At 43.2% G+C, this 13148-nt stretch overlaps 2 long non-coding RNA genes across 2 annotated transcripts in view; one reads left to right on the forward strand and one right to left on the reverse strand.

Moving 5' to 3' along the window:
* LOC115289195 overlaps nucleotides 1-1079 on the forward strand; it is a 19024-nt gene extending 17945 nt beyond the window's left edge. The window contains exon 3 of the long non-coding RNA XR_003907457.1: nucleotides 837-1079. This is a non-coding gene — a long non-coding RNA (uncharacterized LOC115289195). The remainder of the gene's footprint in view (nucleotides 1-836) is intronic.
* Nucleotides 849-12701, reverse strand: LOC115289196. Its single transcript, XR_003907458.1, has 3 exons — nucleotides 12624-12701; nucleotides 1874-2119; nucleotides 849-1037 (listed from the first exon to the last, which is right to left on the reverse strand). It is a non-coding gene; the product is annotated as an uncharacterized LOC115289196 (long non-coding RNA).
* Between the last annotated feature and the right edge of the window lie 447 nt (nucleotides 12702-13148).

Raw genomic sequence — 13148 nt, forward strand, 5'->3', positions numbered from 1 at the left:
ACTCCCTCTTCTTTCAAGAATTTCAGATAGGGCAAATCTCCTCTGGGAGCCTTAAAATGTTGGTTCATTTTGAATTACTACTTTTCAGAACCCTGCACTCTGGGGATATGAGAAATGCCCTGCTGCATTATGCCATCATATTTGGAGTCTTTCCCATAACCCACAAGTTTCAACATCATCTACCCTGGACCCTCCTACTTCCCTCTCCTGAGAAGCCAGACCAAACATGGTTTATTGCATAATCATCAGCATATATTAAGTGATTGACAAATCTACTTTCCATTCATTCCATTCATTCATTTCTGGTTTGAGAGAAACATCATAAGTAGAATGCTCTCAATAAAAACTAATTTGAGAAAATCGATATTTAAAAAAAAAAAACAGTTACTTGTTCCAGTTACTGTCTAGGTGCTGGGAGCATAAAAAGTGACACGAATACATTGCGACCCTAACAAGGCTGGCATCCTCCGGAAGCTGAGACCTTCACACAGCTGCCCATGCCCTTCCTTGGAGGGAGGGGGAGGGGGGGGTCACTTTACACCAGGGCCCAGGGAGAGAGGAGGGAACCTTTTTGCACACAACTTTGTCTACGAGTTCTTGAGCAGCAATCCCGTGGTGGCGAAGGAGGAGGCATGGGGTTGAGGGTGGGGATCATGCTGAAAATCATGTCTGAGGGGTAGCGTGCAGGGATCAGGGGCCAGAGGTGAAAGAAAAATGGACGCAAACTCTGCCTTGAAATAAAAGTGATGGTCATGTTAAAATGGCTAGCGTATATGCTTTCGCTTTTGCAATTTTATTGAATGCTTGATAAATGATTAATTAATATTTCCACAAAGAATGAAGTAAGAATAAAACTGGCTCATTGGAACTCACTACGTGTACACTTTGGAAGAGTCATCATAATTTCTACTTTGGGTCAATGCATCGGTGGGTATAGACGAAGTTCTTCAAAGCCACCGACTGTCTTGGGAAGCATTCATCTTAGTCACCCTGACCTTGTTCCTGGCCAGGACCTGTTGCACAATTTGTTGGGCCCACTGCAAAATAAAAAATATGGAACTTCATAGAGCAGGAATAAAAGTGCCATTGGAATACAAATAAAAATGTTGTTTTTTTTTCTTTCTTCAGTGGTTTCTGTCCTTGTTATGGTGTTTTTTTATTTGTCATTTGATGCCATTCTAAGTAAGGAAAACTTTAATTTGTACAATGCAGTATAACACTGGATGCTACATAAGGCACATTTAGCACTATGTACAATCATGAGGACGCAAGTCCTCTTTTGTGGCTCCCACATGCCGTGAATTCCTTCTTCCCACACTGGTGGAAATAGGGCATGAAACTAAACTCAATCATTTTTTAAATTTCACATTCTGTTACACTCCACCTTTTTTATTATTATTTTTCCTAATTAAAAAAAAATTTAGCCTTTATTTATTTTTGAGAGAGAGAGAGCAAAAGCAGGAGAGGAGCAGAGAAGGAGACACACAATCTGAGCAGGCTCCAGGCTCCAAGCTGTCAGCACAGAGCCCAATGTGGGGCTTGAACCTTCAAACCACCAGATCACGACCTGAGCAGACGTCGGGCCCTCAACCCACTGAGCCACCCAGGCAGCCCTATTTTTCCAATTTTTAAGTTGTCTTTACACCCAGCATGGAGTTTCAACTCAACCGCCAGTTCTAGTCATAAGCTCCACCCACTGAGGTGCTCCACTCCTTCTGACTCATTAATGAGAAGGGCAGACCGGAAGCGCTGGACAGCTGGGTGCCTTTTCTTTCCCTTTCCTTCTATTTCCTCCTTTTCCTCATAAGTGATTGGCTAATACAGGAAAGTAATGTGACCAGGAGAAGATATAATTTCTTCGAACATCACTCACTGCCTTTTTTCTGTGTTTGATGCAAGTCTTGGTTTGGAAGGAAAGTGTGGCCCATCACCACTGCTCACTCAGCAGTGGACGTAATGCAATCACGTGTCCACGCTTTGGTTTCCATACAGGATGGTCCGATGAAACTCTATGCGTGGGACATCCCAAACACCACGTGCAAATGAAGCCACAGGGAAAGGTACACACACATCACACGTGTCTGCTCACACACATGCTTCTTACTCCATCTGACTTCACCTAGGAGGCAAAGTTCAAAAATAAAATTATGAAGAATTTCAAGATGGCAGCAGCAAAGCCTTAAACATAATGTGGGTCCTTTCAAGCTTGGGTCCTAAGTGTCTGATCTGGACCTTCGAGGTCCATCCACTATGACATGCTTTCTCTTCTGTTTGTATCTCTGACTTGAAGCTGCATAGTCTGCATTTCTAGATCTTCCTTGACCAAGTTCTGCATCAACATGTTGATTATGTTTTAGCCAGCTTCTTTCGGTGGTCATTGGGGGATTTCAGTGTCCAGGACCCCCACCCAGTGAGGATATTCACGGGCAGTGGACTCACGAATGGACCCAAGACTTTACAGCTCACTGCTAATGCATGCATGAGAGCCCACCAATATTTAGACATCTTTTTAACTTATTGACTTTTTTCTCTTCCTTCCCAACCACTAATGCAACTCTTTTCTTTCTCCTTTTTACTATGCCAGTTCTTACAAGTATCCACATGAATAACGAGAATCTCAATTTCTTTCTTTTTGTGCCTCTCACCCCCGGGGATCTGCTAATGGACACTGGAATGGAGAGAGATGGCAGCTCGGAAGAGGACAAGCAGAGACTTGAGTCTTGGATCCTCACTGGTTGTCAAATACCAAACTGCCAGTGTCCACAGCGTCCCCGTCACCAGAACAGGGTATGTCACATCAAAATGAAATCTCCCAGTTAAGGACCATTTTCTTTCAAAGTCCTTTGGGGAAATAAAAACATGTTTCAAATTTTATTTATGCTTCTTTTTAATTTGGGTGGAACTCTAATCATTTAAATATGTGCTTACTGTCACCCCTTAGGAAAGTCCTTCAAACCCTTGTCAAACTACCCATTACACAAGAGGGGATACATTTTCCCTTCTGTCATCCCTGTGTTCTATTCAAACTTTGATCTATCATTTTCTTACATTAGGCTTTTACAACTTTCAAGATGCCTTGTAAATAATCCAAATAGATTCGCAGAAAGCAAATCAGTTGTTCCTGTCAGTGTGGCATCAAGCAATCCCCAGAAGTAAAATGCTCATTAGCAGTTATTACTTTGGTGACATCATCAGTAATTTGCCTCATTCACTTTCTAACATGGTGTAATTTTGCTTTGAAAACGCTGCACATAATAAAGACTTATTGGCAAGGGTTTTGAACTACGATGTCTCAAGTCCTCTCACAATTTAACTCTTCCAGCACTGGTACTTTCCTACCAGCCTGATGCTTAAGGGAATGCCAGAGGCACTGAAGATCTAGAATGTGTGCCACTATGAGTCCCATGATTGCAGATTATGACAGCCTCCTGTCATTACCCAGTCATCTGCAAAACTGCGAGGTTCCAAGCAATGAGACGGGTAGTGAGAGGAACACATAATTTTGAGTCAGAAGATCCAGGACACGGCTTGAGCCTTGGACTTAAACCCTTTGGGTGTTCGTTTCCAACTTTCCACGGTGCCTATGGTCATCATACAACAGCATAGACCCAAAGGTGACCTATAAACATTGTAAATAGTAGTTGTAGTGTAACAAATACAGTAGGGTGTAAGAATCACCAGTATGTTGCCTGGGCAGGAAAGGGAGGGGCTACTAAGGAAATAAATCCAGATGGACCACAGAAATTAGGACCTGGGACATTACTGGGACCTCAGTGGTCACCCTCTTGTTCTTTTCTGGTTCTCATGCCTGATCCCTCAAAAATAACATCTATTCTTATTTCAGTGATGAGTTGGGCTTTGCCTGTTTGTCAAACTTGATGTCAATGAAATCACACTCGGTGTACTGATTTACATTAGTGTTCTTTCACTCGGTATTATGTCTGTTCTAGTCATCCCTGATGCGCATGTAGTAATAACTAAAACCTGGCCATGGCAGATAGCTCTGGACTGTGTGCCTTTGTAACAATTAATCATTAATATTTGTACTGTTTCCATTTTGGAACCTTCATGAAGCATGTTCTTAAGAACTTTTCTGCATGTATCTTTTGATGTGTGTGTGTGTGTGTGTGTGTGTGTGTATTTCCTTGGGACCTATTTTTTAAAATTTTTAAATGTTTTATTTATTTTTGAGAGACAGAGACAACATGTGCAGGGGAGGGTCAGAGAGAGAGGGAGACACAGAATCTGAAGACAGGCTCCAGGCTCTGAGCTGTCAGCACAGAGCCTGACGCAGGCTTGAACCCATGAACTGTGAGATCATGACCTGAGATGAAGCCGGATGCTCAACCCATTGAGCCACCCAGGAGCCCCTGTTGGGGCCTTTTTCTAACAGTGAGATCATTCACTCATAAGACGTATAGATTCAGTTTTCAGTGATATTACCAAAAACCTTTCTAAGTTCATTGTGCACGTTCACACTCTTCCCAACAAGAGTTGTGCTTCCTCACCATACTCAGTCCTGATAGATTTTTGTTTGCTTGTGTTTATTCTTTTGCTTTTTTTCAAACTCAGTGTTCAGATAGTGGTATCTTATGCTTTAGATTTCAATTTTTACTTATACCACTCCATTCATCTTAATTTTAGAGAGTGTTTTGTTTTTAAATAAGTTCTTTGGTAAAATACTTTATAAAAATTATTCTATAACTTGATGTATGCCTTTTTCCAGAAGAATTTTTTAATGTTTATTTTTGAGACACAGACAGATTGAGATAGAGAGAGAGAGATTTAGAGAAAGAGAGACAGCATGAGCAGGGGAGGGTCAGAGAGAAAGGAAGACACAGGATCCGAAGCAGGCTCCAGGCTCTGAGCTGACAGCTTGACCGGGGCTTGAACTCACGAACAGTGAGATCATGACCTGAGCCGAAGTCAGCCACTTAACTGCCTGAGCCTCCCAGACGCACCCAGAAGAAATGTTTTAATTACCACATGCTATCTTTTTTCCTTCTCTTTACTTTTGTCTTCTGTGGTTTTTAATGATAGTAGGACATTTGCTTTTTCTATTGTTCTCATCTTTAATATTGGCAACACTACTAGACACTTTGCTTTGCCCAAATACGGCATATACAAATTCTTCTTGATTCCCTGCCTGTCTTAGGGGAGGCTTATTTGTATCTTCCCCTTGAGCTTGACTTTGTGGACCAGTGATTCCCAGTGTTTGCTGGTATATGTTTCTGTTTTCTTAAGGAGCTTCACCTGCAGTCATGACTGTTTTGATTGGTGGATGTTTTCTTACAATTTTACATCGTTGGATTGTTGTAATAGGTTTTATGCTGACTAGCCCAGGGTGTAGCCTTCTTATGTGGGTGGAGGTACCATGTTTGGGTTGGATTGTCCTCCTAATACAGACAGACAGACAGATACAATGGTTTAAGCTACCATTCTCCTGGGCTGTCCTCAGCTCCTGGCACAAGGGGGGGGGGGGGCGTGGCCAGGACAACTAAGCAACAACTATGCCGCGGTGACCAGTAGGTCAAGCTCCTCCTTTGTTGTGTTGAAACTTCACTGCAACCCTGAGAGATATGAGTGGCAGGAGGGGAAACTGAGGGGTTGCCTAGTTCTAACTTCACACAGCCATGGAGCTGAAAACCAGGGTCCAAAACCACACAGCCCTGTCTCTGAAGGCTGTGAACCTTATACACCAGTGCCAGAGGCAGGCCACAGGGAAGGCCACACCTCTTACTCTTCTTTGAGGGTGTGTTTCTTCCTCCCTCCTGGGAACAAGACAGCAGAGACCAACTAAGACCCAAGGATGCTGTCTTGAGGGGTGGTACCGTCATGCCTTCCTTCCTGGAAACAGACACGGAGCTAACTCCTTTCCAACTAAGCTTTTGTAAACAGAAGAGGGAGTAGTTTCTGCAGTTGGTTAGCTTATTTACACTCAGGAAGATGCAGAGATTAGTTACTAAAAGGGAATAAAAATAGTCCATCAATTACTTTTGAGCCCCTAACCTTCACTAGGTGCTTGAGATTTTCCTGATTCAAAATTTCACAGCATCTAGTTAGGCTAGTAGCTGTCTATCCATTAGTCTCAAAGGGTCAATCCTCTTGCCAATGTCACATAAAAAGTAAGTGGAAGAGTCAAGGCTAATGCCAAAGTCAGCTGATCTAAAACTTCTTTTTAGGACTCTAAATTGCATTGAAAGACAGGCTACACAGGTTAGAGAGAAACTAGGGAAGGAAGCTCTTGCTGTCCAGGGACTATTGAACCAGCCTGGGGCCCTTCAACTCTTCTGCGGGACTAAATGTGGCGGGCATCATAGCGTTGCTGAACAGAGCTCTAAACCAGTCTTCTGGAGCTCAGACCATATATCACGCTTGACAGATATTTGGGTTTATTAACTAGAGATTTAGAAACCTCTGTCAAGATTTGTTTTCATCCATTGCGTTAAGGCAGAGAATTATTTATTGCCCCATCGATAAATTGATACACCGAGCTAAGAGCTCCGCACACTTAACATCTGCTCTTCCTCACGATGGCCCTGGGTTGCATCTTGCTGTCCTTGTGAACAGGCGTGAAAGCTGAGGGCCAGAGAAGTGAACTAATCCCCAGCCTTCTACGGCTGCACAGCAAATTCTGGGGAGCCTGAAGGCAGATGCAAGTTTGTTTAACACCAGAACCTGTGCTCCTCTGTCTGACCAAATGCTTCCCTTGGGAAGAGCCTTCCTCCCATTAACCTCCCCCCACCCATTTGAAAGATAAAGCATGTTTTTGGTCTCACATCACCCTCCTTTTTTCCTGGCAGGTTTTTTTTCAGAAATCCATTTGTCTTGGCTCCTGGGGGCTGCTTCCTCCTGACTTATGACGCAAGCTTTTCAGCTCATTTGTTCCCTCAAACCCCTCATTAGGGAATCCAGGGTGGGGAGCGCTCCGGGTACAGTTATAAACTTTCCCCTCCCCCTCCCTACTTTGCTTTTATTTTTAACTGCCCTTCTTTCTGACAGGAGCTCTGTTTGTCCTGACTTGAGTCTGATGTTATGAGTCATTGGGGAGATATCATATGCTGATTGCCGAACCACACTATTATTTTTCCCTTTTCTATGACTCATTCTCTTCAAAATCTCTAATTTATGATAAAAGTCAGTAAGATGTAAGCACAGAAAATGTCTCTAATGGGCTCTCTTATTCTGTTTGGGCCCACTTTGTCTAGTCTAATTCTTGGGGGGAACAGTGTCCATCAGCATGCCTCTTAGAAAGAGCGAGAGCTGGTGGTCAGGATCTACTCCTCCACCTCAGCAGGTGGGCAACTGTGGGGCAGCAGGGAAGCAAGGGTCATAAAACAAGTTCAACCTATACCCTCTGTTGAAAGAAGAGAGAGCCTTTAATGAGATATTATTAATGTTCCCTATATATATATGCCAAAAAAAAGACAAAGAGCCTCGATGTCTGATATTTCTAATGAAGAAAACTCGTTAGCTCTCTTCTTAAACTGCCACTGAAAAACGAAGCAAACTCATAAGTAAAATAGTAGTATGGTTCATAAGATTATAGTGTAAAAAAATTACTCAGGCATGGAAAGACATGGGAAAGTTTCTCTAGTTCACTTTATTATGTAAACAAGGAGGCTGACTCTTGTGGCAGGACAAGAGTTTGAAGGTCTTCTCCAAACGCATCACTGCCTTCTACAGCTTCTGGGGCAGATGTGGCCCCAGCAGGGGAGTCTTCAGTTATGAGGAGCTCGCCATGGGCTCATGTGGACCTCATCTGAAATTCACTGACTAATGACTGAACACTCACTCGCTGCCCTGCTCGCTCCTAGAAATCAAAGACACCGATGTGACATCCAGGTCTCTGAGCCACCTTGGGCTTCGGAGGACAAACACCTCACTCAAAGTGCCCCCCCCCACTCCCTGCTGCTCCCTGGCTCCCCCAGCTTCGCCTCAGCCTCTCCCTTTAGCCTGGGCAGTACTCAGAGCAGGAGACTGAAGCAGCTTCAGAGCTGCCATGGACACGGACTTCCCTGGTTGGCTCATTTGTGTCAGCCTCTATTGGGCAGAATGTCTTGTCTGTGCCACCACCTGGGAGTCCCCCAAAGCCCCAGGACAGGCATCTCTTGCAAGGTGCAGTCTCTGGATGGCTCATACCCTTCTTCCAATGTAGATGGTCCCTTCCTGCTATGGACTGAATATGTTGCCCCACAAATTCATTTGTTGAAGCCCTAACCCCAGTGTGCCTGTATTGGGAGGAAGGACTTTTAAGGAAGGAAGGAAGGTTAAGTGAAGCCATAAGGGTAGAATGAGTAATTTATTTATTTATTTATTTATTTACTTATTTATTTTTTAAGTAGGCTTCATACCCAGTGTGGGACTCATGACCCCAAGATCAAGGACCTCATGCTCTACTGACTGAGCCAGCCAGGAGACCCATAAGGGTGGAGTTCTGATCTGAAAGGACTGGGGTCCTAAGAAGAAGAAGAGCCACCAAGAATGTGAGTACTTTGAGGAAAGGCCATGTGAGCTGGACCTTGAAGGGTAGGGAAGGGTTCACAGATGGATGAGAGACGAGAACATATCTCAGTGAGAGGAGTGGAGTGTGAGACCCGGGGAGGTGTGGGAAGCGAGGCAGTTTGGAGGACGGGCAGGTGGGCCAGTGTGTTCACAGACCCTGCTTCTAGTTTGTGAGGAGAAGGGCCGTGACTGGTGGTATCTGGTGGGATGTGGTTCTGGGGTCTCTGAGCCCACGTTTCTTCTGAGAAAATCTTTTAACATGTGGCAAATGAAAAGCAGAATGGTTTTGGCCAGGAACTAGCCTTCAGCAGCCAACGGCGTCCTGGGGAAACACAGCCTCTTTCCTTCCTTTCCAAGGCATATGCTTGGGGGGAATAACACCCCAAAATAAAGCAATTAGACCTTGGCTCTTGATGGCATGTCCTCACTGACATTTTCACTATCCAATTGAGACATGATGGGGAAAAGTATGTAGCTTTGTAAGAGCATCCAGTAAATAATAGAACATGCATCTGGTCTCAGATCTTTGTGAGTCCAAAGCTGTTCTTCTCAACCCTGCTTTATCCCTTAAATGCTGAATTTTTATAACGAAATAAAAACAATTCACCTATTGTGAGAACTTTTTTTTTTGACCTTAGGAAAATGTCCAACAATTATCTAAATTACCTATGACAAAACAGTTCTAATTTGAAATTAATGACTCTATCCTCTCTGAGTGAGTTCATTGAATTATTTTATGGGGAAAGTGCATGTATGTGTTTTGAAAAATAATATGCATAAGGTGCTTTTATCAATACCTTGGGGTGCCTGAGTGGCTGAGTTGGTTGAGCGTCCTACTCTTGATTTTGGCTCAGGCCAAGATCTCACATTTTCTGAGATTGAGCCTCAGTGGGGCTCCATGCTGACAGCAAGGAGTCTGCTTGAGATTCTCTCTCTTACCTCTCTGCCCATCCCCCACTCATGCTCGCTCGCTCTCTCTCTCTCTCTCTCTCAAAATAAACAAATATACATTTAAAAAAAGATGCATAGACCAATACCTTACATACAGTTAGCACTCAGTAAATGTTGGCTAGTATTCATATGAATAAATAGCAATTTTTTTCCTAATTGTATAATTTATATTATATTTATTTACTGTCTATATTAATATATAGACAATATATTCAATCTACAAAATTATATTAATTTTAATATATCAAAATAAAGTATATTTTCTATATATTAAATTTATATATTCCTTGGTCATCAATATTCACTGGATGCTTGGATCAGAGTTTACATCTTTAAAGAAAGAGTTTACATCTTACAGCTCCAAAGGAGCTAGGAATCAATTAGCCTTTGTTAACAAAACAGTATGGCAAATGGTATAATTTTTGATAACTTCATCATATAACAGTGATTTTGTCATCTTTTGTCTACAGAAAAGAGAAGGGTAATTCTGCCTCTCTTCTCAAATAGCTGGTTGATTTCTCTCTAATGTTTACTTATTTTGAAGATAAAGCAAGAGAGAGAGAGACAGAGAGAGATAGACAGACAGACAGAGAGAGAGAGACAGAGACAGAGAGACAGAGACAGAGAATGAGCAAGCAAGGGGCAGAAAGAGAGGGAGACAGGCTCTGAAGCAGGCTTCAGGCCCCAAGGTGTTAGCTCAGAGCCCAACCCAAGCCTTGAACCCAAGAGCTGTGAGATCATGACCTGAGCCATGAGATCATGACCTGACCGAAGTCACATGCTCAACTGACTGAGCCACTAAGGCACCCCTGGTTGATTTCTTCTTTTAGTTATTAATAATTTAGAAAAAATTTCCATGTCATAACTTCTTATCAGTAATGCCATGGAAATAGTTACTATTGCTGTCAGATTTGGGAAAGTCACATTTCTTTTATCTAAAACCCGTAAGATTTCAGGACTTTACAAGTTGTTCAAGGTTCCTTCTAAAAACTTTGAATAGACAATACTCATTAACCAGCTCATCACAATGTCTCTGTCGCAATGGTGCATTACTAGCATGTTATTTTTGTTAATGTTGGTATTTTTACTCACATCAGCAAGAATTTAAACAGTTATTTTAATAATTCTATTTCATGTGATTCCCTTTTAAAAGGAAAAAACTGTGGGCTATGTTGACTGTATAGACTGCACTATCAAGCATATTCTTGGAAGGATAGAACTTCTGTTTCAAATTATCTGCTTACAATTTTACATGTTTGGTGATTGAAAGGATTTCCACAGATTAGCTCCTGGCTCTGCACATCTCAAGACCTGTTTCTCCACTGCTCCCCACACGTGGCCTCGGCTGTGCCTAAGTTTAGGCTGTGAATCGTCCTCTGGGCCTGCACTTCTGTTTCAGGGCTGCGGCTAAGTCAACACCATGGGTAATTGGATTATTGCTATAATTCATTCCTGCACCCCAATGGTTACAATAACTCGACTGCTCCGGAAGTGACGGAGACTTATAAAATCATATCAATAAACCCAAACTAACCCCAACTTAAATGTTTCCCAGGGAGAGCCTCAAAATGTCCATGGCCACTGTTATACCACCCAACGCAAGAGAAAGCTTGGCAGAGAAGATGGAATGGAAAGAGACAGCAGTCTTGGTTGATTGTGGCTAAAGTATCTTACTTTTGCAAATTTATAAAACCAGATGGCTCTCTCGACACACTCTGAGGGCCCTGGGACTCTAAGGCTTAAGTGTCACTGAATACAGAGAGAACACACCCTTGGTTCCATATTTGGAGTCTTTGTAGGATGACTTCCTTCCTTCTGGATAACAAGATGACATGCTAAGCCCCTGACCATGACTAGAGACTCAGGCCTTCCTATAAAGACTTCTTATGATCATGAACCCTGTCAGCATCCTCTCTGTGTCCATATGCTTTTTGACACCTACATTGTCTACTTCTAGTTGTATTTATTTAAATGGTTCTGGGTCAAGAATGACAGTGTCACATCATCAGTCCTTCTGCCCTCACCTATAGTTTCTGAGCACTGTGGTCTGATCTGGAGCAGAACCTTGGAGAAACCATGTCCCCACCATGGCCCCAGCTTACTGTGAGATAATCAGATGTCAGTAGGAAGAAGTGAGTTGGGCTCTGCCAAATAAGAGGGCCTGGGTGGCAGGGAGGTTGAAAACGTGCCTCTCAGTTGTGTGGAAGTTTAGCTGAATCTCCAAGGAGTTGTTCCATTGAGGGTCATGCTCTCCTAAATCTAGTTTCCTTGGAGATCCATCCTCCACACTCCTACAACGAGGGTGCTTTTCAAGAAAACAAAACATGACCATTTCACTCCTCTCTCTTCGAAATAGCAAGGGTTCTGCTGAACCTTAGAATAGAGTCCCAGGGGCTTCTGCTAATATCGGAACTCTACATTATCTGGCCTCTGCCACCTACACCATGGCCTCACCGGCCAGGCATACAACACCCGCAGGGGCCAGGGCTCTCCTGAGAAGCAGAACCCAGAGAATAGCTACATCTGTATTGTTTCTGTAATCTCTGGCTCTGTCTATAGTGATTGCTCTCTACTACAGATTTAAATTAACCAGCACAAGACCCTTCGGAGTTTGGTTCCCAATGCTTACGTCTACTTTTGCCCATATCATCTTGCTCTGCCAGGTGAGTCTATGCAGAGAGGCTTTAAACTCTTACAAGATCCTGTTAGTCAGCGTCCAAGCAGAATCCACCTTAGATGTTTCAGAAGAAAAAATTTAAAACGTGTCGAGGTGGGGGGCTTGTTCTGAGGACAGGGAGAACAGAAGAGAAGATAAATGGTGTGGAGGAAGGAAAAGGAAGAATGTGTTATTCGGAGAACAGGATACACTAACACTCTGCAGCTGAAGTCCGAAGGTCTACACTGGCTAGTGAGCTTTTCGAGACACTCTCACAGCTGATCCTGAGTCTACCCCAGAGCACCACAGGTGCCAGGCTGGAGCTACAAAAAAATGGCTACCTCGACTCCGGCCACTAGAGTCTGCCATCCCCTCCTGCTCAGAGCCAGCTCTATCCAGAAGCTTCCACACTGTCAGAGGCACCAACCTCCGCTCCAGTCCCCTGCCTGGTGTCTCCAGCCAGCACCTCCCACTGCCAGAATCTAACAGGAAATGCGGTTTGCAAACTCACAGCTTTAGCACACACAGGCCCGTGGGTCTCTGGGAGCTTCTGGTCCTGAGAATTTTACTGTTGCCGTCACGTTTCTTTTCTCAGCCTCTTTGTCAAATCCGTGGTAAAAGTTTTAAGTTTATCTGTTGCCAAGCAACTCACTTTTATATCCGCATACCTCCCATTGCCAGGGCTGGTGTTTTTTAATTTCTTCAGTGACAAAGTACTGGCAGGATTTAAGGAATTAGGCATAGACCTACGATTCTCAGGGTTTCGTGGGGGTTTTGTTTGTTTGTTAGTTGCCTATACAAGGGCTTATTTTCATGACTTTAGATACAGGTCTCTATGAAGGTAAAGAGTAAAGAATCTCTCTTTTTAATCATATACTTTCAAGAGGGATTGGTTACACCGCATATTTTATAGGCTTTTCATTGCCCTTGTTTTAGAATGAAGTAAATTTAGTGTCTTAGATAAAGCACTCCCCCCTTCTTTTCCCCTTTCTTTTCCTTCTCCTTCTTCCTTCCCTTTGTTCCTTCTTCCTCTTCC

The sequence above is a fragment of the Suricata suricatta genome, chromosome 4 (genome assembly GCF_006229205.1).
Source record: "Suricata suricatta isolate VVHF042 chromosome 4, meerkat_22Aug2017_6uvM2_HiC, whole genome shotgun sequence".
NCBI classification, from domain to species: Eukaryota; Metazoa; Chordata; class Mammalia; order Carnivora; family Herpestidae; genus Suricata; species Suricata suricatta.